The sequence below is a fragment of the Varanus komodoensis genome, unplaced genomic scaffold (assembly GCF_004798865.1).
Source record: "Varanus komodoensis strain SLA01 unplaced genomic scaffold, ASM479886v1 scaffold38, whole genome shotgun sequence".
Lineage (NCBI taxonomy): Eukaryota > Metazoa > Chordata > Lepidosauria > Squamata > Varanidae > Varanus > Varanus komodoensis.
The window spans coordinates 6,989,187-7,001,095 of record NW_025335909.1 but is presented as its reverse complement, the minus strand read 5'-3'; the positions used below and the strand labels follow the sequence as shown (position 1 = coordinate 7,001,095).

Below are 11,909 nucleotides of genomic sequence, written 5' to 3'. Positions count from 1 at the left end.
GGGGGGGCAGCGGGCAGCCGCGCGCCCTGCAGGCCGGGCCGCGAGGGAGGCTGCAGCCCGCGGGTCCCGGGGAAGGGGGCGCTCCGCCTCGCCAGGGGCCCGGAAATGGCGGGATGCTCGCGCGCGGCGGGCGGGGGCCGTGCCGGTGGGGCGCGAGGGGGGCGGCCCCTCAGACCCGGGGGCGGGGCGCGTCCTCGCCCACCGGCTCGAATTGCCCGGGCGCGAACCCGGGGAGCGGCTCGGCGGCGCCTTGCACGGCCCCGAGGCACGACGCGCACCCGGAGCTTAATTCCGGTGCTTTGGGGGCGCGTTCTTCCTGCGAATTGCGCCGGGCGTTGTCGCTGGGAAGCGGGGCTCCCGGAGACTCCGACCCGTCACCCGGTGCTGGATGTGCACAGAAATGCAAACAATGCAAGGCCAGCGGCACAGAAATGCAAGCAATGCCAGGCCAGCGGCACAGAAATGCGTTCTCCATTGTGTGTCTTGGTTGCGTTATCCGCGTGTGCATTTAAAAGTCAAGTGTGTGAGCCGCTAACTTGGGGTAGCAAGGTTTTCTGATTTCCCAGAATGCACTTGTGGGGGGGGGCGAGGTTGAAGGAAGTGGTACCCAGGCTGAGCCCGTGCTGCGCTTTCGCTTTTGCGCGGCGCCCCGGCCTGGCGCTCCCCCCCCCCCCCCCCGGGCCCGCCTCGCGCTTCGCCGGCTTTCCGTGCGGCGCCTTGCACCGGCCTCGCTTTGCTTGCATTGCCTTGTATGGACCGTTTCGGAACTCCGTGCACACAGCTGCCGCCTTCAAGTTTCTGCCCTCTTGAGGCAGCTGTGTCTTGGAATGCTTTGGACAGCTGTGTCTGCCAGGGGATGATGGGTGCTGCAGTCAGCACATCCCCAGCACATTAGTTTGGGAAAGGTGGATGCCTGGTCTCATCTTCGGGAATGGAATCGTGTGTGTGTGAACACATTTTTAAAATGTTTGCAGTGGAGGCAGGTTTTGCTTATTCTTTCTAGGCATATAATAATGATCGAGCCTGCATGCATATGCCTTTGGGAAATCTTGAACTGGTCTGTTATTTATTGGTTTTAAGCACAAGTATGTTGTTAAGGGTGCATAGTTCTCATTTCCTTGCAAAACACCTGCTCCTAAACTTCCTAGTGCTCTGTACTGGTGTGGGTTGTTTTTTTTTTTTTTTAACGAAAACGATTTGACAGATACTTGTGGTATTTTAAAGGAGGAACAGGTTTATTGTGACAGAACGTTTTCAAGCCTGTGAAGAGCATTTGCTTCTGCTGAAGAAGCCTGTAGTCTATGAAAGCTCCTGTTGCAACTGAATTTATTCCTCTGTAAGGTCCCAGATGTACCATTTGTGTGTGCTTGTGCGTGTGAGAGAGAGTTTGCTGTAACAGACATGCCCAGCTAACCCCACCCCAATCTCGTCACAACTGGTTTTGGTTTTTATTGGTATCTTTGTCCAGTCTTTAAAGAAACAGGAAATAATAAGCAATTGTGTAAGGTGCCTCTGTACATGGACAGAGTTCATCATGAATGACACCTTGTCTCCACACACTTAGAAAGGAGGAGGTAGCTTTCCTTCTGAAACAGGTGGTAGATTGACCATGGTGGGTGGAGGAGATGGGACTTATAGTCCAGCACATTGATAAACCTTGCTTTCAACATTTACTTTATACAGAAATCATTTTTGTCTCCTAAAAAAGTTTTCCTGGTTGTAAAATATGGCAGATTTGTGGCTTTAAGATGTTCTGGAATTTTGAATGAGCTGGTCAGCTGCCAGCATAGCATGCCTGCCTGCAACAAACCTTTACACCTGATTACACAGCCTTTTTGGCAGCTGGTGTCCTCTTGACTCCTGGAATTCCTTTTTTTCTGGTTCTCTGTTGTGCCCCCCTATAATTTTTATGATTCTTAAATAAACAGATCTTTGGGTTCACTTGCTAGTTGAGTGAATCCAGTTTGGCTCCCCAGACCTGCAGGACAAAAAGATTTGTCATGGCAGGCAGTTGAGTGACCTGTGTATGAAACTGCAGAGCTTTATTCTGTGTGACACAGATTTTTTTTTTTTTAATGTGGCTTCTTCTCATTTGCCTGCCTCTTGGAAAAGAGGCTGTCCTGTTTCTAGCAAATGAGGAAAAACTGTTCCTATGCAAACTGTACCTTGGCACAAAACACCAACAAAGCTTTTTAACGTATGTATTCCGTTCCTGTCCTGCTCTTTCTCCACAAAGATTAAAAGAGAATGAACAAATAAATAAAAGCAACTGAGTTTCAGTTTGTGCTCCTGGGTTAAACAGTTCGAGTGCTTCTATCCTCTTGGGAATAGTTTTCCTATCCTATCCTCCAGAGAGTATTAGAGCTACTGTGGCCCAATTGAGTGGCATACAAATGTTTTAAATAAACAAACATCTCAAGAGAGGAAGATTTCTGAGCTGAGACACTGTGGAAGAGCTCTCTGCGACACCTCTCTCGTTATCTCCTCAACACCTCCCTCGTTACCTGCTCAATCAACCTTCCCCAAAGTAGTGTTGCCCAGGCTGCTTCCATCACTGGCTCTGCTGTCTGGGCATGATGGGAGTTGTACTCCAGCTCGTCTGGAGGACGCTGGAGTTGGGAAGGCTTCCCTGGGTAAACTCATCCTGGGTTTCAGCAGGGAAGGGAACAGAAAGTTCTGTAGCCGGGGGCTCAGGTCTGAGGAAGGAGTGAAGAGGTATGGAATCTCTTACCCTCGAAATAAAAGAAGTCCCCTGAACGTTAAAGGGGCAGCGGCAAAGACGGCTGCGAGGGCACGTGCTCAAGGGCAGCCGGAGCAAAATCACGGCTGTTGAATGACCTGGGGGATCACGGCTGCTACCCCGGTCTGGTGGAAGAAGACCCCAAAACACAAGTGCAGACATCACGGTGAAAGGCCGCTTAGGAGCGTCTGGTGAGGTCTAGCTGCCAGCGCTGTTCCCCACAAGCCCCTCTTTGGATGGATGCTGGATCCATGCCAGGTTCTGTCCCTTAAAGCGTTTCGGGGGAAAGCCTGTGTTTCCTCGCCGTCCCTTTTCGTATTTGCTGGCCCTGGTTGCCAGTGGCTTCCCTGTTCCACACCCAAAAAGGTTCTTGCTGTATGCAGTTATCAAATTGGAAACGCATGAGGTGAGATCCCACATAACTTTTGCATACAGTAGACCCATGGAAAGGAACGGGACTTGAGCGAGCTATGACTGGAATTGGGCCCCGTGCCATTCCATGGGTCTTCTCTGTGCCGGAATGAGCTCAGATTGCATCTCCTTAGGCCACTGGTCCAGGTAGCTTGTCTCCCCTCCGGGTGCTGAACCTCCTGCACCCCAGGGATGAAAGCACTTTCAGGGAAGGGCTCGGGCCCCCATGCCAGTCGTGGGCAGGGCTGAAGGCAGAAAGGGCCAGGGTAAAATAGCAGCAGTTTTTGAGCAGTTTTTGAGCTGAAAGGTTTCCCTGCTCGTCCCTAAGCTTTAGGGGAGGTATTTCTGCCTTCCTGAATGGGGAGGGGGTGCACAAAAGCGACGAAGCCACTGACCCCGGGTTCGCCCCCCTCCCTCGGGGAGCCTGCCCCCAGCCTCATTCTCCTCTGCCCACTGCTTCCAGGCATGGTGCCAGCCCCAACCTGTGTTAGACCAGTTCGGTATGGTCCATTGCAGGGCTTTATCCACAAAAAAGGGATCACTGCATGGGAGGAGAGGGCTCTCCAAGATGACCTTTGAGATGAAGGTTCGCTCTCCTACGCGCAGGTCAGAGAAGAGAATCACGCTGCCTGCAGTGGGCCCTTCAGGGCAGGGCAGGGTGAAACGCAGGGCTCAACTGGGCCATTCCCATGTTACACAGCAGGGCGATGGCTCGCCTGGCAGTTGCCAAAGAGTTGCTCTCAGCACAGCTAGAGCAGACAGCTGCCCCCGTTTTTACAAATATGGACGGCATGTTTTGCAACTGATCTGGTGGTGGAGTGGTGACCGATGTGGTGCATAGAGCGATGTTCGACATCTCTGCTGAAAGCAGAGTGTGGGTGGACTTTAGTTTTTCTGGACCTATTTTCTTTCTTTTTTTTTTAATTAGAAACCAGGGATCATGGTGGAAAACAGAACCACATAAATGAAAGGATATTGGACCAACAAGTTCGTTTCGCATACCGACACTGAACACAATTCACAGTCACAGGAGCCTACAAAGCTGCTTTAAGACAGAGTTGGATTCCCGGTCCACCTAGCCCTGAATTGTCAGCACTGACTGGCAGCCACAACTCTCCAGGGTTTCAGGCAGGAATCTCCGCAGCCCTGTCTGGAAATGCTGCCAGGGATCAAAACCCAGGAGGGTCTGCCTGCAAAGCAGGTGTTCCAGGGCTGAGCCTCAGCCCCTCAGACAAACCCTCCAAGGTTTCTTATTTTCAGTAGCTAAAATTTAGGGCATACGGCGGGTGGGGAAGGTTAAATGGCTGCCAGGGTTGTTAAACAATCAGCAGTGAGAAATCCTTGCTGATCCCCTGCAGAGCACCCAGACCTGCTGGTAGGACCTGGTCGTTCCACCTTCGGCCCTCCCCTGGTTTCAGGGACTTTGGGTCCATGAGTATTCAGGCCCCTCTGCTCAGCCAGGAACCTTGGGCCCATCACTGACTCTTACTAAAACTTCCCCTTACAGCATTGTTTTGACTCTGAGTGATGATAAACTGGGCAGGACAGTCCAGCTCTGCTTCCTGCAGCTCGGGAGAGGAGAAGTGTGGGGTTAAGCGCAGTTAAAACTGAATTAATCCTGGGCAAGATGGGCCAAGGGCCTGCCTCAGCGTGACAGGGCTGCCTGCGCGGAAGATCGCTGTGGCTGCCCCTTTGCACTTCTGGCTGGACCAAGCTTCTGCTTCCAGAGCATGCCTGGAAGGATATCCAACTGGTGCAGTGTGGGAGGAGCTGTTTTTTATGACTGCTCCATTGGGTGCATAAGTGTGTGTGAGCTGGCGGTCTAAACACTCGATTGCAGCCCTGGGTAATCTGGCGCCCTGTCAGATATTTTGGACAAATCCTATCAACCCCAGCCCGCCAGTGGTCAGGGATTATGGGAGATGTAGTCCAAACCTATGCAGAGGTTTTCCTTATCCTTGTTCTCCTGGCACTTGTAATCTTTTGTGTCCTTAGCCTATGTACTACTCAAGGATTCTTGGGGTTTCCTTTGGAATGAGTGTTAAAGTCCAAGAGCATCTGAAGCTGTCCCATCGGGGAGGGGTGGTCTTGAGGCGCGTTGGCCTCAGTTTTTTGACCCTTGTTTGGGAGAATTTGAGCACTTTTTCCAAAGAAGCCAAGCCCTTCTGATGCTTCCCTCTCTGCCTATCCTCAGAAGGCAGGTGACATGCAGGAAATGAGATCACGTTAAGGGAAGTAGCCTTTTCACAACAGGGAAGCCCGAATGTGTCTACCACCCCCGGACCAGAAATACCAGTTGAGCTGAAAACAAAGCAATTAGCTCCCTTCCTTCATGGCTACCTCATCCCAGTGGTTCTGAGCTGTTCCTGAATCACTTCCTCTCTCCCGGGTTGACTTGGGAGGACTGCGCAGGCAGGGTGGGACAGATTCGCATCGGAAGCTGGCAAGAGAAGTGAGGCCAGCAGGAGACGCTGGGTGTTCCGCAAACATGTTGCTTAAGAATTCGCCCAGCAACTCGGGAGCAGATTAGTGACTCTTAGCATTTTTTTTAACAACCGTGCTAGGATTATTAGAAGACAAATCATGATCCCAATAAGGAGGTTAATGCTCTGAACGTCTGGGAATTTCCTTGGATGTAGAACGACTCTTGCATTCTGCTGGAATATGCTTCCAAGAATGTGTGTGGCGAGGCCGGAGAGCAAGCATTGGTGTCAGATCTCACACCTGCAGAACCAGTCGCCCTGCCTCCCCCACAGCTTGGAGTATGATCCTCCAGGGCTTCCCGCGAGCCCTACTCTTTCCCCCACAGCCCCTTCCGAAAGGCTGAAAAATGGCTCTCCAAAAAGAGTCCCACTCAGTCCAGCACCCCATCAAACCCAGCTTGCTGTTCACACACCAGGCAACTGGTGACCAAGGGAAAACCCACAAGCCAGACAGGCGTGTGGCAGCACCTTCCCACCCATGTGCCCCAGCAGCTGGCACACATGGGCATGCTGCCTCTGGTAGACATCAGGACCAGCAGCTGTCGATAGCCATATTCTCCAGGAATGTGGCCAGTCCCGTTCCAGAGCGGTCCAAAAAGGTGGCCATCGGTACCTCTTGTAGAAGCAAATCCCGTCGTTTGATTCTGCACTGTGTGAATTAATCCTTTTTATCTGTCTTGACTCCCCCAACCCGCTGGATTCTAGTCCCATGAGAGAGGGAGAAAAATGTTGTCCTTCGCACTTTTTCCAGACCTTGCCTAATGCTGTACATCTCTGTGTCTTGCCTTTTCCCAAGCTAGCTTGTTATAAACTCTCCTCCTACGGGAAATCCACCACCCCTGGATCATCTCGTTGTCCTTTTCTGTGCTTTTTCCAGCTCTGAAATATCTATTTTAGGGACGATGACCATGATTCCAAGTGTGGTTTCATCATAAGGGGCATATGATCTCAGCAGTTCCTTTCCTCCCAACGTGTGATCTGCCCTTTTCTCAGCCGCTGCATGAGGCACCCGTGTTTTCATGGAGCTGCTCACCACAACCCGAGGTCTTTCTTGGTCAGATCCCATCAGCCCAAGCTTGCAAACTGGGATGTTTTGCCCAGGATGCATCGCTGTACAATTGCTTACATTGAGGCTTCACTGGCGGCTGAAATAAGCAGGAGATTTTAGTAATTCGGCCTGCCTCCTTCGCCTTGGGCCCCACCTGTGCCCTCAAGGGCATTTCCAAAACTGGATTTGGCCCTTGGACCAGAAGGGTGTAACATCTTTGTGGGAAGAAGCTTCCAAGCAGGGTTTTGAGGCTGGTGGTGCCAGGACTAGTTGTTTTCCTACTCCTCTTTATTCAGAGGCCCAGTCTTTATACTGAGACCCATGTGTTAGGGAGCAGCTGCAGGGGAGGACTGCCGTCCTGGCCACTCCGGGAAATAGGATGCAGGGTGAGGTGGCCTTTGACCTCCCTAATCCTCTTCCTGCACAACTGGCAGAGCCAGAATGGTGACAAACTGTTGTCTTAGGCTAACCACCGCTGAGAGTCAAATTTCTCGGACTGCACCTGCTCAGAAGGTGTTATGAAAAACAAGCAAACACAAAGCCATCCCCTGCCTGCCACCGTCTGGTGTCATTTTCCCCCAGATTTCTTCTCCCTTCCCATTTGTGTTTCAAAGGTGGAATGCGCCTTACTGTGTTTGGTTACGGGTGCAAGAGAAATGGTGTGGTTGTGCCCTTACTAAGCCTTAAAGCAAACTGACGTTTGCCTTTTGACTGGCTGCCTGGAAAACCTGCTTAAGTACAGACATGATGTAACTTACTATAATAACGATTATTGCCTGTTCTTTGCCTATTTTCTGCCTAATCCCTGTTGCACCACCCCAATTATGTCACTTTTCTCAGTACTATAATTGTTAATGCAAAAATGAGACTTCATCCGGATCTTGCCATGTTGAAAAGATACTGCAGAATCTTTCACCCCGTAGCCAAACCACTGCTTGCTTGCCTTTGAATTTTCCGCCCAGTTCTGCAGCGAGAGGAAGCGGTTGCCTGGGATCAGTTTCTTTGCTGCGATTCAGATGGGTGGCAAGACCTTCCGTCTTTCCGCTGAAGAGCTGCAGTTCCCAGAGCCGCCACTCATGCAAACCACTGCATTGTCATTTCCCCACTGCAAAAGATAAAACATTAAAAAAGAAAAAAAAGGAAATGCAACTTTTAAAAATTCATGTAATTCTAAACACATTTAGGCGGATGTCCTTCCGCTCCCACTGTTCCCCAGGCAGCACGACTGGCTAAGGGATGCTGGGAATTGTAGCCTTTTTATCTGTCTGAACATGTATAGGGATTTGCCTTTAAAGGCAAATTCTTGGCCCTCTTTCTGAATGTACACAGGTAGGCTGCTGTTTAGTATTTCGTGTGTGCGGGAGGCAGGCTGTGTTCAGCCCCCTGCAGGGCCTGATGCGAACTCGAGGCGGCAGACGCAAGAGCAAAGCGCATCTTTGTAGCAAACATTTCTATTCAGCGCCCGTGTGTGGGCCAGGATACTGTCACCTTGGTGGCTGAGCGGCAGGTTTTCAGCCGAGATACTGGCCATGTAGAGGACCAGGTGGGGCTTTTAAGTTGATTCCACAGTAATCTGTCTGGAAAGGCACTTAGAGACTCAGATGGAGTTTCTCTGGGCTGGGTGTGGTGGGCTGGTGTGTCTTTCGGTGCTCAATCGAATTTTAAACGGTTCAATCATATGCCTCCGGGGGTCAATACACTTGCCTGCCAAGTGCTGCTGATTCAAAACCGTGATGGGTTGTGTGTGCAGGGGGAGGGATCGCCCACACCATCCGCATGTGCAAACTTTTGCAGAGCCTTCGACAGAAACAGGCGGGTCAGTGCTCCCCCAGCTTTGTGCCCCAGACATACAATGCCCAAAGGCAGCTTTCCCAACTTGGCGCCTTCCAGATCTGTGGAGTCCCGGTTCCCATTGTCCCAGCCAGGAATCCGGGGCCATGCTAGCTCAGGCTCAGCATATCTCAGGGGTCCTGGGCTGAGAAAGGCTGCCTTAAGCCTGCAGGAGAATTTCAATTCTACACCCGGTTAGGAGACTTTCCCCCCACTAGAATATGACCCCCAGGAGCTGCTTGAAATGGAGTGCGGCCCTTGGGCTGGAAGAGGTTCAACACCTCTGGTACATAGGGAGCTGAATTTAGTCTGACTTCAAGGCTGGGCTTGCCTGCCCTCTAGCAGTTCCCCACCACTTGATCTTTTTCTTAAATTTGATGATTCTGGGGATCGAACTGGGAATTTACCATTGTGCTATGGCCGTTGCCCTTGTTGGATCAGACAAAAGAGGCATCCATCCCGGCATCCCTTGGCAACAGCCAGCCACCGAGCTGTTTTTAAAATCTCTTCAGCGGCCATGCTGGCTGCCCTCCCTCCATGTAATCAGGAGAAAACCATCCCTGAATGTGGAGGTGCAGTTGAGCTACTGGGGGAGCATTGGCACTGGCTGAGCTGTCCTGGAGGACTGAGTGTTGGTGTTCCTTCAATGCAGTGATGTCTCTAGCCTCGTTTTTTGCTGGCGCACCCATGGGACAATCGGCCTCCCCATTCCTGGTATCAATTCATGACACACATACATGGATAGCCATGTGAACTGATCCATCTGCAAGGGAAACTCCCTTTGACGTTCAGCATGGAAGGATAATTGCTTCGCATTGTTACCGCAATTCCGGAGTTAACAAACCTCGTGCGTTACAACAGCCCTGTAGCATTGTTCTCCCCGTATTTGTTATTACTGAAGCGTTTATATTCTCCCCTTCCATGTTGCCACACCCCACATGGTTTATGAGAGTATTTAAACAATTGTGTCAAAACATTAAAAGCCAGCATTAAAAAACAAAAACCCAGTAACAGCCTGTGAACAAAAGCATCCACTGACAAAATGTTCCCCCTGGGCTCTTCTGTTCTGGATGAATTGATGTTTCTCCAACATTTTCGAAGAAGCTTCATGTGGAATATACTGCAGATCCACATTAGATCTCTTTCATAGCATGGATGAGAGTCTTAGGTTGCTGTTGGTGCACCAGCAGGACTACATGAAAAACGAGACAATGAAAAAGAGCGAGGGGGAGAGAGGCTTGTTTGAGGCTGTTTTATGTGTTCAGAAGCAGAATTTGTTCTCAGGACTCCTTGATTCACCGTAACTGTAACACTGGAGGAGAAAACCTGGTGTCTCTCAGATGTTTCCACAACGGCTCCCATCATTTCCAGCCAGCATGACAAATGATGGCTCATTGTGGGACTTTTAGTCCAAAAAGGCAGAGGACACCAGTTCCCATCCCTGAAGTGTAGCTGATCCCAGGGCGAGTGAGAGGTTTGCTCGTTGTATTTAGCAATCGGCACCTCCTGAGCAATGGGAGAGCAGAGGAGACGGCTTTCGGGGGCCCATGGTCCGGTTGCCTGTATGCTCCCACCAGTATTTGAGGCAGCATGTCTGGGTGCACCATGGGAAACACTCCTGGCCTCCTTATGGGACAGCTGGTTGGCCACTGTGCACACAGGATGATGGGCCAGATGGGCCCTCGGGGAGATCCACCGGGGCCTCCTTATCTGCTGAAAATCTGTCGGGAGCCAGAGGTGAGAGCAGCGGTGGAGGCACAGAAGGGGTGACCTAATATTCCACATTCCTTACATTGCGCTCCACCGAAAGCGGCAGCCTAATGAGAAGGATGGAGAGATCAAAGGCAGAACAAGGGCACTTAAATTAACCAGCTCAACTTTGCCCTACATTGGTAGGCAGGAAAGCCTTGGTGCCTTGATCATCAGTTGAGGAACTGTTGCTCTCCATCTGCTCTGCAGGCCCTGGGCAACTTGCTTGTTGAGGATTCATGAGGCAAAAAGGAACCCGCCAGGAGAGCTCTTTTCCTGCCGAACTGCAAATACAATGTTATTTGCCTTGGGAAGGGTTTCTGAGGTTGTTTTGTTTTTCAGATCAAGACTGAATGCAAGTTACATTTTGAATTTGCATGCCGGGAACTTTCTTGATGTTTCCCCCACAACCATTGTTCTAATGCTCAAAAGTGAAATATTAATAATGAGTTTCCTGAGCAAAGTTTAGGTCAGGTCAAGTCAAAAATTCACTCCCCCTCCTCCCTGCAGTGACAACCAAAGAAGCAAAAAGCGGTTTGTGCTCACAATGGACAGAACAGAAAGTCCAGCACAATTCCTTAAAAATATATAGACAGATAATGTTGTTTTTGCTTTTGGCATGTTGAAGTCTTGCAGGTTAATGAGAGACAGGGCTATTAGTCATCTGTCGGTCTCTGGAGAGACATATTCATTCATTTAAATAGTTCAGCTGCAGGACTAGTTCTTGGAATCTAAATGAACTGATGCTACAAAAGACTTCTGTATGAAACGGGGTCATCCTGGAGTGACGACGGGAGGACAGCCCCTTCTGCTTAGCCCTAGTTGTGACAGATATCAATAGAAGTGGTATATTTGGGCGAGTTTTCAGATATGCTCTTCAAAATCCGTGGGTTCGTTGGCAGTGTCTGGGGGTAATTGGGTTCTAGGAGCCAATTCTTTGAAATAACTAAGGTGCTCTGAGAGGAAATTACTTCCCTTTCTCTCTGCCGAATCTCCTGCCAGTCTGTTCCGTTGGGTGAACCCGAGTTCAATCGCTAAATGAGAAGGAGAATAAAACCTCTTCTCTTTCCCTTTTCTCCATAACCTCATGGGATCCACTAGCAGGATTTTCATTAAATCCTTGACTGCCTACGGCAAATGACACTGGCTCAGTATTAAAGAATCGTGAACCCAAGAATCCTATAACTAGTGGAGAGAATTTTATCAATGTTATAATCACTTTCAAAGTGGTGTTTTCCTCCAAAAGTAAGAAGCTCTCTTTTCCTGTTGGTGACCTAAGATTTTAAGGTTATGGCGGTACTGGAGAACAAGCTGGAGTATCAGTTGCTTCTCTCTGATCTTTAATTCATGAATGTTTTAAGAGGGCTGCTGCTTCTCTAACCAGTTTTTGTAACTAAAAATGAGGTGTCTGGCATGATTTTGATGGTTGGAATGTGTTTAGAATGGGAAGATGTGATGAGATGTGCAGAAATAGCTACTCGGGGAAGGCTTTTTCAAAATTACCCTTTTGAGTGGAACTTTTGCCCTCTATTAGGGTGAGGGGTTTGCACCAGGGTAGGGTTAGGGTTAGGAAAACGAGGTGTCCTGGCACGGTTTTGATGGTTGGAATGTGCTTAGAATGGGAAGAAATGATGAGATGTGCAGAAAA

At 50.1% G+C, this 11,909-nt stretch overlaps 1 protein-coding gene across 1 annotated transcript in view; it reads left to right on the top strand.

Annotated features, from left to right (window-relative positions):
- The window catches only part of HIP1R (huntingtin interacting protein 1 related), a 39,029-nt gene that overhangs the window by 578 nt on the left and 26,542 nt on the right, over positions 1-11,909 (top strand). The gene's annotated exons all lie outside the window — the stretch shown is intronic.